General features: G+C 36.1%; 1 long non-coding RNA gene across 1 annotated transcript; it reads right to left on the bottom strand.

Moving 5' to 3' along the window:
• Positions 1-1,838: 1,838 nt before the first annotated feature.
• Positions 1,839-5,384, bottom strand: LOC146567940 (uncharacterized). The gene is made up of 3 exons (XR_014893501.1): positions 5,325-5,384; positions 5,055-5,101; positions 1,839-2,141 (listed from the first exon to the last, which is right to left on the bottom strand). It is a non-coding gene; the product is annotated as an uncharacterized LOC146567940 (long non-coding RNA).
• Positions 5,385-7,522: the final 2,138 nt, after the last annotated feature.

Raw genomic sequence — 7,522 nt, 5'->3', positions numbered from 1 at the left:
TTTAAAGCCCCAAGAATGTTCTAAGCTACAGATTTTGCAGAAGTGCTAAGGCACTATTAAAGGCTGGATGACTAATAACTTAATGGAAAAACAGAAGTCTTTGTTTGTGCCCCCAACCGATTTGTACCTAAGGTAATATAAACTCTAAAAAAATTGTAATATAAAAGTATTTTACTGTGTATTTTACAGTTTTAGACTGTTCTTCTAGAATATCATTAAATTCACATAAATAGACTGTGATTTTACATTTCAAATGCAAATTAACGTAAAATTACTGTAAATGTAATAAAACATAATTTTCTTGTTTTTTAAATGTATTTGTCTGTCCATATGCATATTTCAATTGTTAAAAATAATTCACAAATGCATCATAATTTCACAAATATTTGTCCGTTATTTGAAAGATTGAACTGTTAAATTCAAATGTATTGCTATGGAAAAAAATATAAAATGATTTGTATAAACCTTTTTTTTTACATCAAATAATAATAATAATTATTGCTATTTAGGGCGATCGTGGCTCAAGAGTTGGCATTTCGCCTTGTAATGCCAACGGGGTTCGAGCCCCGACACTTCACCTATCACCTGGTGATGGCCAGGGTGGAATTATAAAGTGGAATTGTAAAGCGCTTTGAGGGTCTCATAAAGTGCTATATGAACGCAATCCATTATTATTTAAACCAACTGTTAACTGTATATTTCTGTACATTTAAGTATTATTATTCATATTGCCGCATTCAACGACCTTGTTTATAGGTAATTTCATTGTTTAATCACATTAAATTGTTCCTAATTAAATGTTTAAAAGCACTTGAAAAAGGCAAAATCCCATGTAGAATTAGGGTAACAAACTGTATTGTCATTACTGAAAATAACCGTATTTTCATGGGAAAGTTATTTTCTGTTATTTCATGGTATTATTTTGGCGCCCCAGCTGCCGGAATATTACTGTTTTTTTTAGGATTTTTTTTTTTTTTTACGGTGTAGGTCCCCTTGCCGCATTTTCTAAATCTTCTATCAGGAACCTTGGGTTCCGTTGATGCAGGTTTCACTTTAAATGCTGATGTTAAACCTGGTTCACTCATGTTTTATTGCTTAAGAAAAACTGCAAAGTTCAGTTACATTATATCAAATTGTTTGTCATGCATTTTTCTCATCCTGTCTGGATTATTTTAAGTCATTGTTTCCTGGTACAGGAAAGTACTGGCTTTAAAGCATAGTCCACAGATTCTCTACAGAGTTGGGGTCAGGGCTTTTGGAAGGCCATACCAGAAGCTTGCCTGCTTTATCCATTCTAAACCAGTGTGAGGTGTGTTCATGATCATTGTTCTGTTGGAAGACTCATTTATGTCAAACTTTCAGTTGTTTAGCTGTTGATCTTAGGTGGAGGTTGGAGGTAGTCCTTCATTATTCATCCACTTTTTGCAATGTACGAGTACAACTGACAGCAAACAACCCAACAACATGATGCTACCAGCATCCTTCAGTTCAGTTCGTTTTATTTTCCCTTTTGGAAAACTTGGTTTACAAACAGGCTCCCAAAAACCATCAACAAAAAGAAGAAGAATATAAACAAAATTGAGCAGGTGACCATATGTCACATGGCCAGAGTGCAGTGGCCTGGATTTGAGTCTGATCTGCTCCACTGTCAAAAGGCAAAGATGAGAACAGATGAGAAAGGTTTTAGCAGAGAAAATTGTGTCAGAAAATTTTTCCCGACACAGCCCTTTCTGACACAATTTTCTCTGCTAAAACTTTTCTCATCTGTGATGTGTCGGAAAACCTTCCGACACATCACAGATAAGGGCTCTGGGAAACTTGGAATATTACATTGATTCCTGTCACAACCAACTATTTATGTCACTCAGTAAAATAAGAATTGAATCACCAAGCAAAACAGGGATGGAATCCTTGTTGGCAAGCAGTGGTAAGAGGTTTCTTGTAGTTTGGTCACCAGTAGTTTGCATACATCTCAGGACCTCTTTGCAGAAACTCTTTAAAATCCTTTTGGTTTCTTGGCTGCTGCTCAGCAGTTTAAAGCTTCAACACCCTCCACAGATTTTCTATGTGGCTGAGTTCTGGAGACTGGCTAGGTCACTCCACGACTTCAATGTGCTTCTTCTCTAGGCGTTCCTTAAATACTTCAAACAACAGGAAGAAAGACATCAAATTTATATATAAAAGACACCAAACTAGAAAAAAGATTTTGGAAGAATAAATTAAGTTACTAGAAAGCACATACACAAAAAATCCTTCTGAAAAGGTGCTGTGTGATTTAAGAAAACAAATCCACGTTTTTGGGGTGGCTGTAGCTCAGGAAGTAGAGCAAGACATCTAGTAATTGGAAGGCTGGTGCAGTATTTTGAATGCTGGCTGCTAAAATATCCTTGAGCAAGATACTAAACCCCAAGTTGCTCTCAGACGCATCTATTAAAATGTAAATGTTAAATAGAAAGCACTTAATAAGAAGGTGTGATTGTGGCAATTTGTATAGAAGGCTCAAATACAGTAAAAAAGCTCTATATATGAATCTTCCCATAATTCTGCAGTTGTAAAAAAATGTTTTATATAAAGTTCTCTACCACTGACCATAACCCAAATCTGGAAGGTATTCACAGATTCACCTCATTTAATGGGCCAAGACTTTAGATAAATCCATATACTCCAGGAGAACAATTGTACACTCTTAATAAAATGTCCAATAACAAAGCACCTGGTCCAGATGGCTTTATTTTTTTCCCTTGTTTATAAGAATGTTCAAAGAATTTATGACTACCTTCATAACTTCTCTTTCCGATCTTTCTATGAATACTGCAACGACCATCCTGCTGTTAAAATCAAATTAAGATTCTCGAGCACCTAATTATAGACACTTTCTCTCATAAATGCAGACATTACAATTCTAAGCAAAGGTCATTTGCCAGACAGGTTTCTTTCCTGACCTGTCTGGTCAGGAAAGAAACCTGTCCTGACCAGACAGGTTTCTTTAAAGTGAACATGAAACACTAGATATATAAAGATTAATTTACATGATGGAGCCCTACTCTAAAAAAAAAACAAGTGAAAAAACATAAACCACTCTCATAGGGGCTGGGCTGAGTGGTCGGTTGCTGCTAGTAGACTTAATAGACTCTGGTGAACAAGTGGTGCACCTGATTCAAACAAGCTCTCCCCCACACTGTTCTTATTTAATAAATGCTCTACAGACCCTAACATTACAGCTGACAGGTCAGTTTTCCCATTTCAGTTCAGCTATCAAACAATGAGGAACCACTTACTGCTTAAGAGACGCAGAGTGAAAGTGGACAGTATATCATCATTTTTCTTTTCCTTTTTTTTAAAAACATAAAAACATTGCTGTAGCCAAGGCCAGTACACAAGTGCCCCCCTTAGACTGTTTTTAGAGTTCTTAGAGTTCTTTTTTCCCTACGAACTAATATAAGTGGAAAACAAGGACTTACCAAGTCTACTGCAAGTATACTTCTATATAGAGAAAAAGAAGGTCTACGGGTTGAAAGAAGGAGTTGGAGGCCAAGGTAATCACAGGCAACAAAAAACATGGTTTATTTTATTAATGTCATACTAACTAGAACTCAAAACAATCTCCAACCAGTAAATCTGGTGCATGTCTGTTGCTAAACAACACACTATTTGAACACCTCACCCAATGGGAGTAATGCAATGACAAGGAGTCCTCCTCTCACATCCACACAGTGCACACACTGCCTTGAATGGCCAAACAGCTCTTCTGGTTCTCCCCCTCTTCCTCTTTATAAACTATGCCCACGATTATGAGCGGAAACACCTTCAGTTTGAGGGAGGAAGACAAATTGTGCAGAGGAAGGGGAGAGCAACACACACACACACACACACACACACACACAGAACCACTGCTGTAAAAACCACCATCCTGCTATCTGCTCCTCAGAATGGAGCTAGTAACTGATAATTGTTCACGCTTCATATTTTTACAGGATTTGAGCTCCGTGTAAGAATCCAGATCTCTCCCCCTTGAGATTATTGTGAAAATATTAAATTTCTTCTAACAATAAACCCAAGATCGTTCTCAAATATCCCTAATATACCTATAAGGAAGTAATGTGTCTCTGCTGTATCGTAGGCTACTCAACACATTCCAGAACACTTTATATCACTCACATGAAATCAGTTTAACACTCCTTTAGGAGTGCAAGTATCTGATAATTTCTGCTGTAATAGGTGTATGATATCCTTCTAACAATTATTACCAGGGACTATAATTATGTATTATAATGGCTTTCAGACAAAAGGCGACTGCAGGGACAGAAGGGGAGTAGTTTGCTCTGAGATGTATTTGAGCTGATCTCTAAAGCCTATATCTCTATTAACTGTGAGCTTCCTCAGTGGCACGACGAAAGATAAATGCTAATGGCATTTACAGACCTGACAAGTGATGACAAGGCTATCATAGCTTAGGTCAACACATGGACCTCTCTGATCTCTCAGCATTTAACTATTGGCATAAAAACCTTATTATATTATTCACTTAAAAACAACGGTCAAATGTATACTGTCTGTATAATGTCTAATGTATGTCTTTTGTGTGCGCTATAGTAAATCAATAACATTTTGAAAATAAATTATTTGTTTATTTTACAAAGATATACTAAAAGAGTATGGACAGATTTGTTGGTAGCACTAAAGAGACTAATCCTTGCATTACAGTCATGTTTGAAACCAAGTGTTTAAAGTTGTTTTCATGCTTTTCATCCATTCAGCCTGCATCAAAGGAAACAAACGTCCTATTCCTTAGGTTGGTATCATTGTGTGTTTGAGATATCAGAGGCTGTAATCACAGACCTGAGGTTGTACGTAATAAATAAATAAATATGAGTAAAATTTGAATTACAAGTTTGCAGATATCTGTATACGTGTGTAAATCAATCTGCACACTTTTGAATAATTTTTCTGTAACTCAAAATTTAAAATTTCACAAATGTGTGTGAGAATTTCAAGATACAATTTTTTCGACACACTCTCACTATTTCTACAAGCTCTCATATTTTGCATTTTACCTTCATAGTTTTCTGCTGCTCTCCCATCTTTCACATGGAGCTCTACTCTGTGGGTGATGAGATTAGGAGGATAAATGATTGATTGACTTAATGTCTGTCACATGAACACAAAAACAAAAAAACCCAAACAGAATTATGTCTGTGTTCAATCAAATTAATTTATAACTTTTATGCAATATGTTCTTTCTGTGTGTTTGGCTGATGTATTGTCTGTCCATTAAAATTAAACTATAATAAAAATACTGTTCATTTCTTTGTAAATGAACTTACAAATTCATCAGAGGATCAGGTCAAGGAGCTGAAGGCTCAGGGAACCCATGGAATCTTTTTAACACAAAATAAGAAATGCAAAACTAATAAGAAAGATGCCCAACCTGACAGGAAAACTACATGATGAAACACACAACAACAGAAATATAATGCCTAAAGTGACCGTAATGAAACATGAGACACGACAAAGATGCAAAAATGTCCTAATGAGAAACAACTGCAAAGATAGAAAATAAGCAAAGACATGTGCCTTTACATCCAATTACAACAAAGTGACGGCATGACTTGTTGATTACAGCTACACTAACAGTGATCTAAATCACTCCTGCTGCTCAGCTGTACATTGGTTGTGAGCCAATCGATATCTAATGTTTCCAAAACTTATATAAAAAGTCATAATCGCAATTAGAATACTTTTTATCACATTTTCGCTTCTGCCGTTTCTCGTTTTGATTTTTTGTGTCGTCATTTCAATCCTTGGCCGTTTTGCACTCTATTTTGTACACTCATTCCTGTGAATAAAATCATAATTTCAGCATGCTTTTGCTTAACCTTTTTTGTCTTCCTGTGACCCTGCTACAACTACTTTGTGATCTACAGGTTAAGAAGTATTTTTTAGACTATAAAGAAGGACTCAATCAGAACATTAATTACAGGTAAAATGTTGAATAAACTAACCTTTTTCAGTCCAGCACACAACCACTGTCTCAGCAGGCAGTATCAGGCAGAGCATTTTCATGGCAAATTGCCCTCGCTCCCCCTGTGCACAAAAACAGGTTAGAAGCTAAAGCATCTCAGCCAATTACCACTGCGCTGTCCTAAATTTCACAGGTTCACGCTGTGTGCTAATTTCACCCTTCAACTGACTTAATAGCCATGACTCAGTACCCTCACACTAATTTAATACTAAAAAGAGCTTTTGACCTATGTACTTGTGGTACTCATTATTCTGAATGGCTCCATTTATCTTGTCATTGGTCTGTTAACTCCAGGGGAATGAGCAAAGAGCACAGGCAGCATTTCACTAAAGATTTTTGACCTAGATGCTTATTGATTAGTTTTGCAATCACTGCCAACTGATTAGATGCTCCGTGACAGGCCATCCATCCATCCATCCATCCATCCATCAATGCATGCATGCATCCATCCATCCATCCATCCATCCATCCATCCATCCAACCATCTTCTTTCTCTTATCCAATTTAGGGCTATGAGGGGCTGGAGCTTATCCCACCTGGCAGTGTGTGTCCCATACACCAAAGTTAAAGATGAAGGCTTTTAAGTACTATGGTCAATACTCATGAACAGCTATTGACCCACTCATTGCTCCTGACAAGATTAAGTTGCTGCAAATGTCACCATAACTCTGAAGTGTCAAGTCCTGTAATGAGACCTTGTTCCATGAAGAAACATTAGTCAGAACTTCATCGGGGGATAGCAAAGGGAAAGCAACTTTTTTCAAGTTAGCTTTAAAAACATAATATAGCATAAAATAAAAAGAACTGTTACAGCTGCAATCTGTAATATATAAGCACACACAAAAACTAAAAAAACAAAACAAAACTGAAGAATATAAATGTTTTTAAAATGACTTTAAAAGTAAAAAAAAAATCATCTAAATTTGGACTTCAAGTAAACTTATACTTATTTACTTAAAACTTTAAATGAAATGAAAATTGTCCAAAAAGATATTCCACAATTAACTGTAAATGACATTGTTGCTTTTAGAAACCACAGTAACGCATCCAGGTATATACTGTGCATATACTTTGTGACATAGCAGTAAATAGGTTAGTAAGTCTACACTTCATAAAATTCACATTGCGCAGGCTTACTTTCTATACAAGACAAAGTCTGAACATGCACAGAAAGCATTGCAGTGACATCGAAGACAAACTTTATATATTGACAACACCAAACACATAAGTTGACATTTGTTACTTTTAGCTGTTCAAGGGAGTCGTAATATATAACACCATCTCTTTTTGTGTTCTTAGCACAAATGAGTTATGTGTATTTATATTGCACAACAGTACTAAATCATTTATTGTTCACATGTTCCTCCTCCAGACAGGATTTCTTCACCTTCTTTTGAGCTCTATGTACCTGTAGGAAAACCTAATCTAAAAATCTAAGTAGCTTTACTTGTGCCAGCAAAATACACAAGGCCAGAAAGATATTCAAAGTGGATATGTTTG

Source organism: Mchenga conophoros, linkage group LG8, assembly GCF_057382185.1.
Source record: "Mchenga conophoros isolate Kocher_MC1m ecotype Shallow Benthic linkage group LG8, M_conophoros_male_GT1.1, whole genome shotgun sequence".
In the NCBI taxonomy this organism is placed as follows: domain Eukaryota; kingdom Metazoa; phylum Chordata; class Actinopteri; order Cichliformes; family Cichlidae; genus Mchenga; species Mchenga conophoros.
The sequence above is the reverse complement of the archived record's forward strand: the minus strand, read 5'-3'. Positions and strand labels throughout refer to the sequence as shown.